The 13,525-nt window shown below is 41.4% G+C and overlaps 1 long non-coding RNA gene across 1 annotated transcript in view; it reads left to right on the top strand.

Annotated features, from left to right (window-relative positions):
* LOC135229311 (uncharacterized) overlaps window positions 1-13,525 on the top strand; it is a 55,104-nt gene that overhangs the window by 31,158 nt on the left and 10,421 nt on the right. Inside the window, exon 2 of the long non-coding RNA XR_010320097.1 lies at window positions 10,933-11,080. This is a non-coding gene — a long non-coding RNA (uncharacterized LOC135229311). The remainder of the gene's footprint in view (window positions 1-10,932; window positions 11,081-13,525) is intronic.

Below are 13,525 nucleotides of genomic sequence, written 5' to 3'. Positions count from 1 at the left end.
AAAAAGAAAACACCATACTGTTGCCATTGAGTTGATTCCGACTCAGAGACCCTGTAGGACAGAATAGCACTGCCGCATAGGGTTTCCAAGGTGCAGGTGGTGGATTCAAACTGCTCTTCTTTTGCTTGGCTACCGTATCACTTAACCACTGTGCCACGAGGGCTCCAGAACATTAGCTACTTAACTAATAAAAATGGTCTACCTTGAGCATATGCTCTTTTAAGAACTGTCTATATGGCATCAGATTGCCAACAGCTACTGAAAAGATTAGATAGGAACCTTAAGGAGCAGTGGGTTTATGCTAATGACAGAGGAACTACTCAGAAAAGGAGGGTAAGAATGGTTGCACAACTTGAATGTAACCGATGTCGTTAAATTGTACAGGTAGAAACTGTTGAGTTGGTGTATGTTTTGCTGCATATATTCTCAACCACAAAAAATACATTTACAGGTAATAATTAACAAAAAATGTCAAGGAGAGCTAAATATTTTGAAAATAAGACAGAGTTGCATGTGAGGGAATGAGTGGGGTGAGCTGTTTTAGATTAATAGTTAGTAAAGGCTTATGGGATCAGGATATTTGAGGAGATAACTGACCTATATCAAAGGAGAGAATAGCTGTATGAAGTTCTGGAGGGAGGATATTGCCAATAAAGGAAAGAGTTGTTTCTGAGGCCCTTTAATAACCACGTGTTCTGGCATGTTTTGAGGAAGCTCAGGAAATAAGTCATGGCTAGTGTGGAGTGAACCGAGGGAAGACTGTTAGGAAATGAGGTTAGTATGGTGGGCAAGCCCCGCATCATGAAAGACCATGGGAAGGATTTGGGAATTTTTCCTAATTGCCATGAGAAGCCACTGAGGTGATGCTGTTATGTAGACTGTAAGAGGGAAGATCGGTGGCACGGAGTCCAGTTTTCACCAAGAGATGATGGTGGATGTAAGGTGGAGGTAGTGAGAAGTGGATAGAGTCAGGATTTATTTTAAGGTAGCGCCAAGAGTCCAGAATATGTGTCAATGGATTGGATGCAAGATTTGAATAAAGGAGAGAAATCAAGGATGATTTCTAGGTTTTTGTCCTGAACAATCCAGAGGATAGTGAGAACATTTGCTGAGATAAGGAAGACTGGGAGGTAGATAAGACACTTGGACGAAGAATTTTATTTGAACCACATTAAGTTTCAGATGCCTAGTAGACATTCAAGGGGAGATGTGAGGTCAGCCATTGGTGAAGGAACAGGGCAGAGTATGTAAATGAGGGTATCCTAGGGCTCAGGTGGAATTGACTGCCATGAATTGGGTCAGATAACCTAGACAGTGAGAAGTGATGAGTGATGTTACTTAAACAGGGCATGGAAATCAATGAAAAAGGTGTGGGAGTGGCAGGGAGGCTAAGGTAGAGAAGTTTCTCTCTTCCTAAACCTGATTGGCTGGATTTGAAGACATCATAAGTTCCTGTATGAGAAATATCCAGCAAATTACCAGTTGATTTAATAAATTGATAACAAAGTCTACCTTTCAGCCAAAGATTGAAAAACAAACAAACCAATTGCCATCCAGTGAATTCTGACTCTTAGCAACCCTATAGGACGGAGTAGAACTACCCCATAGGATTTCTAAGGAGCAGCTGTTGGATTCAAACAGCAGACCTTTTGGTTAGCAGCTGAGCTCTTAACCACTGCACCACCAAGCTCAAACCAAGAATAACACACATGAGGAACTTACTCCTTAGTTCAATCAAGTATGTAGAAATTCAAATTTGTAATTTTGGAGATTCCCCCTCTTTTTTTTCAAAGTGGGGGGCATTGAGATGCAGGATTTTCCTATGCCCACCATCCTAAGGGATTTAATTAACCCATAGTTGAGACATTGTAAACATCTCAAGAAATTATTACCTTTGAGAAACTTGAGGGTGAGTAAGCATATCACCTGGCTCCTCTTAAACTCCTTTTAAAAACCTGACTTGAAGACTCACCTGCCTTTTTGAATAAGTGCCAGCTTGAATAGGCAGGGTTCAGGGAATTGCCAACCAAAGGTATGGTTTCTCCAGAGGCCTCCAAGGGGTGTAAAAGAAGAGCGGAGCCAGACCCCGTGCTTGGGACACACCCTTGGTAGGAAATATTTGAGTGTGTGTGTGGTGAGGGGAGCACTCGGTGTGGGAGAGTGGGGTGGGTGGGTAATAGGGAAATGCCTGTTTTTTTTTTTTTCTGGTTTTAAGAAACAGTTTTTTACTTTTTTTTTTTTTTTTAATTACAACGAACAGTTCAGTGGAGACATGTTCCTTATCTGCAGGGGCTAGTGGAATTGCTGATAGCTGAGAATGTAGCCTGCTCCCCAAGTGCGAGTTGGCATTTTAGAGAGAAATCTTGATGTTTGGAGCACTGACTGGCCCTGCCTTTTCTAAATAATTAAGGGTGGTGGGGTGGTGGTGAGAGAAAGAGGATGGTCTGTGAACACTGACCCTGGAAAATTAACTCCCAAGTGTGTGGGTTGTGGATACCAGGAAAAGAACATCACCCGCAAATGACAGCAGTGCCTTTATTTATTTATTTATGCTTCTTTTTAGTTCTGAGTTGTTTTTAAGCCACAAATTAATGGGGCCACCATGAGTTTTCAGAGAATGAGTTTTACAAAAATCTAAGTGTTTTAAATATTGCAAGGATTTACTTATATATGCTGTATATGAGAAAAGTCCTTACAGTTACAGGGAGGAGAAAGAAAGTATATTCAGGAATTAAATTTTCACAGTTCTCTGAATTCTTATATTTCTCTTGTTGTCCATTTTTCTTTTTTTGTCCTTCATCCACCCCTTCCACCTTTACCCACTGTCTTCATCATCTAGTGCTGCCGTAACAGAAATACCATGAGTGGATGGCTTTAACCAAGAGAAATTTAATACCTCGCATTAAAGTAGGCTAATAGTCCAAGGCATCAGCTCTAAGGGAAAGTTTTCTCTCTCTTTCGGCTCTGGAAGAAGGTCCTTGTCCTTATCCTTCCCATGGTCAAGGAGCTTCTCAGGTGCAGGGACCCTGGGTCCAGAGGACATGCTCTGCTCCTGGTGCTGCTTTCTTGATAGTCTGAGGACCCCAACTCTCCGCTTGCTTCCCTTTCCTTTTACCTCTTGCGAGATAAAAGGTGGTGCAGGCCACACCTCAGGGAAAGGTGACCTGAGTGAGGGTGGTGTTACAATCCCACCCTAATCCTCTTAAAGTAAAATTACAATCACAAAATGAAGGACAACTAGGCAATAGTGGGAATCATGGCCTAACTAAGTTGAAACACACGTTTTTTAGGGTCATAATTTAATCCAAACCAAATCAAACTTGTCACCATCAAGTTGATTACAACCCGTACAGACCCTAGTTGATATTAACTCATAGAGACCCTATAGCATAGAGTAGAACTATCTCATAGAGTTTCCAAGGACTAGTTGGTGCATTCGAACTGCTGACCTTTTGGTTAGCAGCTGAGCTCTTAACCACTATGCCACCAGGCCTCCTCTTGATACACAGTCCACCCTAATTCACCACTGTGTTAGAAAAAGGTTTTGCTATTCTGAAATAAGAACTTTTTACTATACTTTTGTGTTCGTGGTTGCTTTGGGTATGTCTTTAAGCACTGAACAGTTAACTCATACCCATTAAAAACCCATTGCCACTGAGTCTATTCCAACTCATAGCGTCCCAATAGGGCAGAGCAGAACTGTGCCATAGACTTTCCAAGGAGCGCCTGGTGGATTTGAACTGATGACCTTTTGGTTAGCAGCCATAGCTCTTAAACACTACACCACCAGTGTGGGAGGGGTTTAATTGATAACATGATGTCTGGGCTCCAAGGGAGATGGAATGGATGTGCAGGAGAAGGGCATGCAGAGTCAGCCTGTATAGTCCCCTGAACTCTGTTCAAGATCATACCTCAGTAATCACTTGAATCTAAACATACAACTTTAACAGTTGATATAAATGACTTTACACATGAATTTTGGAACGCAACTATTTCTCAATGGAAGTTTCTTCAACTAAGCTGTTTGTATTCCCTTGATAATTATGAAAGCTAACATTTATTGTGTTCATTCTGTGTGTAAGGCCTTTTTCTAAGTGCCTTGTGTGTTTTATTTAACCTGCGTAACAACCTTTTGAATAAGACTCATTTTAGAAATGGGAAACTGAGGCAGTGAGAGGTAAAGTAACGTTCCCAGATCAACCAGCTGATAGATTGAGTTAGGATTTAAACCCAGGCAGTTTGTTTCAGAATTTGCTTATGTAATCACTGTACATGACAGCAGTGAGCCCTAGTGGCTGTGTGGCTAAAGAACTTGGCTGCTAACTGAAAGGTCAGTGGTTCGAACCCACCAGCCTCTCTGCAGGAGACAGATGTGGCAGTCTGCTTCAGTGAAGACTTACAGCCTTGGAAACCCTATGTGGCAGTTTTACTCTGTCCTTTGGGGTCACTATGAGTTAGAATCGACTTGATGACAGTGGGTTTTGGCACATAATACTAATGTGCAGTGTATTCTGTATGCCGTGTATATGTTCAGAAACTAATTTTCCCAACATTTATGCCATATATAGATTACCAATCCAGTTGCCGTTGAGGAGATTTTCACTCATGACGACCCCGTGAGTTTTCAGAGTAGGACTGCCCTCCATACGGTTCTCAATAGCTGTAACCATTTGGAGGTAGATTGCCAGGCCTTTCTTCCAAGGCAACTGAGTGGATTTAAACTGCCAACCTTTCAGTTAGTAGCTGAGCACTTAACTCTTTGTGCCACCTAATACATATATATACTAGGAGGTTTTCCTCCTTATTTGTACTTTAATGTTTTGTAGCCTCTTATGAATAGTTGTTCCTGGCAGTGAACTAGATGCTAAAGAACAGAATAGGCACATGTAACCCTCTCTCACCTTCTCCCTCCCCTCTTTCACAGAGATGAAATGAAAAGGAATTAATGAGGACAGATTATTGGATTAGGGCCCATACTCAGGGCTCTAACAGCATGGGGAGTTTCTCCTGTCACTTCAGTTCAGGAATTGGCACCTGCTTTTTGTGAATCACAAATACCAGTGCTTTATATCAAGCCATTTAGATTTGGGCTATGGAGCAGTGACTTAAAAAAATTAAATTTTATTTTCAGAGATTTTTTCTGTTAATTGTTTACATTTATTTTAATTGTATATTCTGAAACCGCTACAAAAAGGCATGAAATAATTGTTTAAATTTTAATTCGTATGGGTCAAAATGTATGTTAAACTACCTATTGTCGCCTTCACAGTCGTTGTTATGTTTGAGCCGGTTGTTGTGGCCACTTGTTACCAAGTATGACTTTCTTCTCCAGGGACTGATCTCTCCTGACAACATGTCCAAAATATGTGAGATGAAGCCTCGCCATTCTTGCTTCTAAGGAATATTCTGGCTGTACTTCTTTCAAGACAGATTTGTTCATTCTTTTGGCAGTCCGTGGTATATTCAATATTCTTTGCAAATACCGTAATTCAGTGCCTTCAATTTTTCTTTAGTCTTCCTTATTCATTGCCCACCTTTCGTGTGCGTATGAGGTGGCTGAAAACACCATGGCTTGAGTCAGGCGCACATTAGTTTTCAAGGTGACATCTGTGCATTTGAACACTTTAAAGAGGTCTCTGGCAGCAGATTTGCCCAATGCAATGTGTCGTTTGATTTCTTGACTGCTGCTTCCGTGGGTGTTTATTGTGGATCCAAGTAAAATGAAGCCCTTAGTGATGTCAACATTTTCTCCGTTGTCATGATGTTGCTTATTGGTCCTGTTGTTAGGCTGTTGGTCTGTAGTCTTTGATTTTCTTCAGTAAATGCTTTACGGCCTCTTCACTTTCAACAAGCGAGATTGTATCATCTGCATATCTCAGGTTATTAATGAGTCTTCCTCCAATCCTGATGCCTTATTCTTCTTCAGACAGTCCAGCTTCTCGGATTATTTGCTCATCATACAGGTCAAATAGGTATGGTGAAAGGATACAATGGAGATGCACACCTGTCTTGACTTTAAACCATGCAGTATTCCTTGTTCTGTTTAGATGACTGCCTCTTTTTCTATGTACAGGTTTCTCATGAGAACAATTAAGTGTCCTGGAAATCTCATTCTTCCCCATGTTATCCATAATTTGTTATGAGCTGGAGTAGGTCTCAGAAAAAATGTGCCATTTCTTCCAGTTGGTCCTGCACGGCTGCCTACTTCCCTAGGCATGATTCTTCACACTGCTCCATCTTCTTTCCTGTGTGTGTCTCCTGCCCTCCTCAGTGGCTGGGGAAAATGATAGTAGTCCACTATGAGATTTATTCTTTTATTATACTTTATTTTATCATTTGTTTTTATAACATAGTTCCGTTAAAATCAAGGGTAATAAAAATGTTTGTGTGATGGAAGTGGATAATCCCACCCATTGTGTCCATCTAAAGTTTCATGAGAAAACTGTGCCCACAACAGAGGGCTCCCACTCCTCTGGCTCACTGTATTTTCTCCTTGTTTATTTGCTCTTCCCTCTTTCCTGATGCATGCATGGGACCACTGAGCTTCAGGACTCCACAATTCTCCTTTTCATACCAGTGTTACTGTAATCTTGGGTTCATGGGCTGCCTTGCCACAGATTTACTCATTCTGTTTCTGTTAATTATTTCATTACTTAAAAATCTCTCATGAATTTTTCCAGAAGTACATTCTATTCCTCAAAAACTTGGAAGCAATGGGAAAGTATGCAATAAATAACAAGAAAACATACGTAATGCATAGAATAAATTATTAACGTTCCGATATGTCTGTTATCTTACTTACATTGGCATGTATGCGTATTAGAGTCTCTGGTTGATGCAAATGGTTAATATCTTGAGCTGCTGACAGAAAGTTGGAGTTCAGGTCCACCCAGAATTGCTGTGAAAGAGAGGTCTGGCAGCCTACTTCCGAAAACTCAGCCATTGGAACCCCTATGGAGTACAGTTCTACTCTGGTACAGTGGTGTCATCATGAATCAGAACTGACTCAGTGGCAACTGGTTTCATGTGTGTATTAGCGCACACATTTATGTATATTAACACGGATATTATATCCTGATATTTTCATTCATCATTAGTCTTTTCTCATGATAAATTTTTTTTTTTTAATGAGGGCATTAAATTACTTTATAATATTCTGTGTGCATGTAGTATATGTTTTTTAACGATTTGACTATAGTTGCAATAATAAATGTGCATGTTTCTAGTAATCTTCAACGTATACTTACATCTTTTTAACATACATCTCTGTCATTAAATCTCTTTGTTTAATTATTGTTTAACACTCTTTACGCCTAAGAGATGGTCTCAGAAGCAGCCCTGATCAGTTTTTCTCCCTCTTACTCATGAAGCCCCTTAATGTATCCCAAGGTATCAACTACGAAGGATTTTACGTACTTATCGTTTGTTTATTTTTCTTTCAGTCAGTATATTCCATGGGCCAGAAATAGTCTATGTTATGCAGATACAGTGGTGAAAGGTACACACTGTCCCTGTCGTCATGAAGGGGACAACCCAGTGCAGGTGGGAGGAGCACTGGGGAAATGCAGCTGAGAGCAAGGACAGACAACCCTCCAGGAACCACACTGGACTTCAGAGAGGCTTGTTGGCTGCTGTTCACCTGGCAGGCTTCTAGATACCCGAGTACCCTTGGGCTTGGTGCCTGCTCCTCTCTCTGTTGACACCCTCCCTCTAGGATGCCTCAGTGAGTTCACTGCTGTCTATTTGTAGCTAAGGACGTGAGGTTTATACCTCCATCCATTCAAACTCCTCCTGGGTCCAGACTCATATATTCAAATGTCAGCCTAACTCTCTGTATTGACCTCTTTATGCATTATAATGATACATTCCTCATATGGCCATCATGAAAGCAAACATGAAAGGAAAAGCACAGGAGTGCCTGGCACCAGTGTAGGTACTCAATGAACATTAGCTGTTGGTATTATCCTTGACATCTCCGTGTGGGGTGAAGTTTTATTACCTGACATCTCCATGTGAATATCTAACACCTACACCATGTTATCTAGGCTATGAAACAATTCTTGGTTCCAACCACCATTCTTTTCTTATCCATGAATTTCTCAAGGCTTTGGTGATGGGATTGTGTGTTTTTCCACACAATGGATGTGATTAGGAATGGTTGGCCAGGTCCTACACAATAAATTGCTCCAGCATTCCTTTGGGTGACCATTGAGACAAGTTTCAGCCAACAAATGTAGCAAAGAATTGGAACCACTCTCAGCTGTTCATGCGAGTACTCTCAATCCAGAATATCTGGTAAGTCGACTGTTAGGGATTGAATTGTGTCCCTCCAAAATGTATGTGGAAATCCTAACCCCTGTACCTGTAAATCTGACCTTGTTAGGAAAGAGGGGGCCTGCTTTTATTATGTGAATGAGGTCATACCAATGTAGGGTGGGTCCTAAGCCTAACTCTTCTTAGTTATAAAAGGAGCAGAATACACACAGACACAAACAGGTGAAAAGGAAGACAGACAAAGAAGACAGATGCTTCTAGAAGGCCAGGAACACAAATGATTGCTGGCATCTACTAGAAGCTGAGGTAGACAAGGAAGGACCTCCCACTACAGCCATGCCCTGAATTCGAAGTACTGCCTGCTAAACTGTGAGAAAATAAATTTCTGTTCTTTAAAGCCACCCAGTTGTGTTATTTTTTGTTATGGAGGGACTAGGTAGCTAACACACATACCCGTTCTTATAAGTTCAGCCCAGTGCAGAATAATTTTCTTCCCTCCTTGGTCTAGACCACCCGAACCTGCTCTTTCCCTATCAGTGTCCTTTGCTTTCACCTAAGAGCTATGACAGAGTCAGCTTGATGCTGATGCATTGAAATTTCAATTTATTTTTTATTTATGATTACTATTAATTCCATTATTTTCTACAGTTTTCAATGGAGACAGTCCTATAATCTATGAATAGCATTTATACTTTTTCTCTTTTTGTACTAGCTTACACTTCCGGTGTTCAATGTTTAATAAAAGTAATGATAGAAGCACCCTTATTTTATTGTTTATTAATTTTAAAGAGAATGTCCCACACGTCACCATGAACTATCATGCTAGTTGTAGTTTTCCACGTTCGGGAACTCCTTTTCTGTTCTATATTTGTTCCTAGTCCTTATCTCTCCGTGTGATTGGATTTTATCAACCTGCTTTGCCCCCATCTCTTGAGGTGAGCATATGTCTTCGCTTCTTTCACCTATGCATGTGGTGAGTGAAATTACTAAATCTTTAACGTTCACTCAAATTTGTATGCCTACAATAAACCGCCTTGATCATGGCATGTTACGTGGTTTATACTTTGCTGGATTTCCTTTGCTGGCATCTTACGTAGGGTTTTGCATTTCAGTTACTGAGTGTGCTTGTCCTCTAACTCTTCTTCTACCATCCTTCTCTAAAATTTGTTATCATTTTTAAACTAGGCTTAAGGATCAAGTTAGGGGAGTATCTCATGGTTTTCTAATCTCTGTTGACTATGTACAAGATTAAAATGACTGTTTCTTGCATGTTTGCTGGAACCTGACTGGAAACGATCTAGGTCTGCCATTTTCTTTGTAGGGAGATCTTGAACTACTGACCCATTTTATTTAGTGGTTAAAGGCATCTTCTGGTGCTAATTTACTTAGAAAAAATTCTGATGCATGTTCTAGGTTGCTAGAATCTCATCTTCAAATATTGATTATCAGGGCTTGTAGCCTCATGCAAGGCAATTCATCAATCCCAGATTTCCCCAAAGTCAGGCTCTGCAACTCTTCCCGGTACCAAATTCCCTCATTTAAGACTTATTTGCAAAGAGACAACAGTATGCTATCTATGCAGTTGTTTATCCGCAACCTTCTTGAGTCCATAATGTGAGGATACAGTCTTCTAATACTTTTTTTGTAATTGTTCTCTTTCTTATTTTTTTTTTCCTTTTTTCACTGCCAATACCCACCCCCCCCAGTCTAGTAGTTTTAAAGTTGTGCGTTTCAGGTTCAAGTCTGTAATCCAACTGAGCTTCTGTGTGTGCTGCATGTGTGCATCAAAAGAACGCGCTTCTAGAAGCAGAAAGCAGGCAGTGCGACTGTTGGGTGGTTGGTGGGGTAGGGGGAGGGGAGCTGCTGCCCAGAGAGGGCGCCCGAGGGAGGCAGGAGATGCCGGGCTGCCCACCGCAAGCCCACAGGCTCCAAGGAGGAGGAACCTGCGTGCGCCATGAGCCTTTTGAGACAGGCCCAAGCCCACCCAGCCGGGTGCTAACCTCGCATCCGCCAGGCTTGCAGGTTCCACCAGGACTAGGGGAAGCCTAAGGCCGAGGAGGGCAAGGTCTAGGGTCTGGACCTGAGAACTGGTTCTGCCACTTGTGATCGCAGCGCTTATGCTGGAAAGGAGGGCAGGAAGCATATCGCAACGTGTGTCCGGACGATGACCCAGAACGGGGGAGCTGTGGTCACCCACGGACTCTGGGTCTGCATATGGAGGCCCCCAGGGTGCAATTCCAGGAGCAGAAGGCAAAGCCACAGAGGCCAAAGTGCACCTCGCCGATGCTTCCCAGGGGCATTTCCCCAAATATGGGGAGCAGTCCCTCCTCTGGGCTAGGGACTTTGTTTCCTCCATTGTCATCACTGACTGTGAGCAGAATCTAGTCTATGCAGACTAATGAGGAGTTATCAAAATGAGCTCCAAACTCCGGATTTGAGTTAAGGATCATAAATTAACACAGAGAAATATGACTTTAGCAATAAGTGACTGTTTGAAGCCCAAGTTGCCTTAAAACACGGAATTTCAGTCTTTCAGCTCCTCTGCTAATCTAGTGACTAAGAACAGGATCTCACTGGAGCTCAAAGATGTGGGGCACTGGGAATACTCTGGGTCTGTCTGCTCACGGCTGATTGCCTGATCCCAGTTTTATTATACAGCTTAAATACAGACCAGAAGAGGAGTTTGGGGCTTGACACCTGACATCTTAACACCAGTTCCTGTTTCTTGAGGAAGGAAGAGGTAAAATAAATCAGCGTTTACTGTGTAGTTCTCCATCCCCAGAAGTCCTGATGAAGACCCTCTCAGGTAAGGATTGACAGGGAGTGGCTTGGTTTACTATTCAACTTTGTCCTTCAGTCACTTTGTTTATGTCCTGTATGTAAACTATTATGCATTGACAGAAGCATTCTAATTCTTATGCAGAATGACTAGACCTGCTGCAGAATGACTATATTGTGCCTCCCTTGGGCACCCCTGTCTGCGCAGCACCCCCCACCCCCAACTGCCCAACCGCCTCTCTCCTGGCATTCTGCTTCTAGAAGTATGTTCTTTTGATGCAGAGATGCAGCACACACAGAATCCCAGCTGGATTACAGACTTGAACCTGAAGACCTTATGCAGAATGACTATTTATGAACCCCTAAGCTTAGTACTAAAGCAGGTACTTACTCCTCAGAGAAGGCCCTGGGGGAGGTTGATACATGCATTCCCCAGTGCTCCTGCTGCTCTAGAAGTGCCTGAAATGCCTCTCTGGGAAAGGCCTTCAGAGTAGGCTCATGGCCCACGTGGGAATTCAGGCCTATTTTTCTGTTAGAACATCTCATTTCGCTCTGAAAATTTTATTATCCAGTTTATTCACCAGGCATGAGTACAGACATCTCATATTTTCAAAATAATCCCATTCTCTAATACTAATTTGCCACCAAGAGTATATTCCAAAGTGTTTCCAAATAGGCTAGAAAGTCTTTCCAAAGAGGGGAGTCCTGCGCCATGTTGTGCAGTGACAGCAGGGTTGGCATAATATGTTTACCCAGATACCTACCACTTTTTAAAAAATTTTTATTGTGCTTTATTTGAAACTTTACAGAGCAAATTACTTTCTTGTTCAGCCATTTATACACAATTGTTTTGTGACATTGGTGGCAATATTCATGATGTGTCAGTATTCTCTTCTATGCTCCAGTTCCCCGTTTCCATCCGCCATGATTCCTGTTCCGTCCTGCCCTCTTTTCTGTGCTTTTGGGCAGGTTTTGCACTTTTGGTCTCATACACACGATTGAACTAAGAAACACTTTCTTCACGTGTGTTATTGTTTGTTTTATAGACCTGTCTAATCTTTGGCTGAACGGCAAACTTCAGAAGGTACTTTCCACTTTGTTGCTTTCCATAATTCCTGAAATTCCAAGCCTGCCACCTGAAGAACTTCCTTAGTGTTTCATTTAGAACAAGTCTGGTGGCGATGAATTCTCTTAAGCGTCCTTCACCTGAGAATGTCAGTATTTTTCCTTTACTCATGAAGGAAATAACAGCCTATAGAACACTGGGTTAATGTTTCTTTTCTTTCAGTGTTGAAAAAATGTTGTTTTCACAGCCTTTTGGCCTCCATGGCTTCTGATGATGAATACAGAGTCATTCCAATTGTTTCTCCTGTGTGAGATGACTTGTTTTCTCTCTAGCTTCTTTGAAGATATTTTCTTGGTCCTTGTTATTCCACAATTGACAGTGAGGCATTTGGGCGTAAAATTATGTGAGTTTAACTTGTTGGAGTTTGCATAGCTTGTTGAATCTGTAAGTTTATGTCTTTCAACAAATTGGGAAAGTGTTGAGCCAGTATTTCTTTAGATACTTTTTTCTACACCACATATTTTCTCTACACCTTATGGAATTCCAGTAAATAAATGTTAGATATTTTTGGATTTTTTTGAGGCTCTGTTCATTTTTTTTTTCAATATTTGTCCTCTGTTTTCAGATTGGATATTTTCAATTGAACTATTTTCATCTCATTGATCCTTTTGTCTGTCAACAGCATTCCGCTGATCAAGTGAATTTTTTATCTCTATTTTTCCTGTCTAAAATTTTCATTCGTGAATGGTTTCTATGTATTTTTCTATTTTTCTAAGGTGTGCCCGTTACTTCTTTGAGCGTGGTTAAAGTAGCTTTTTAAAGTTTTTGTCTATGATTCCAAGACTGTGTCTTACTTCAATCTTACAGAAAATGTTGATGTTGTTTGTTTTAGCAATCACTTGACCCAGTTATGTTCAGGCTGCAGGTTCTTTCCCAACTTCTGGATGCTGTGGCTCAGATGTCAGTTCAGATTTTGAAGACTTTGCGATGATATTTGGTTGTAATCTATGGGAGTGTCACTCAGTCTGGGACCTTGTTGGTGTTCTAACCCATAATGCAGTTCTCAAAGGATTGATCTACTTCTTGGAGTCAGAGCAAAGCATATGCAACTATGGGAGTGGAGGGGGGTATGAAAAACAACTTTATGGTATCCCTCTCTTGAGCCACCTGGTCTCTGTCTCTCTGAGGCTCTCTGATGTCTGAGCAGCTACCTTCCTTGTCCACTGGCAAGAATGTTGGGGCTTTAATCTCTTCATTCTGCCGTGCAATTAAGTGACTGGGTCTGCCTATGAGGCCAAATATTGGTAAGATGGAGAAAATGTAACAGAGATTCCTCTATATTATTTGGTCCTTATATACTTAGGTCAGAGAGAAGGCACACTGTTTCTGGTGATACTTCCAAACAGG

This window comes from Loxodonta africana, unplaced genomic scaffold (genome assembly GCF_030014295.1).
Source record: "Loxodonta africana isolate mLoxAfr1 unplaced genomic scaffold, mLoxAfr1.hap2 scaffold_193, whole genome shotgun sequence".
NCBI lineage: Eukaryota > Metazoa > Chordata > Mammalia > Proboscidea > Elephantidae > Loxodonta > Loxodonta africana.
This window is presented reverse-complemented; position numbering and strand designations above follow the sequence as displayed.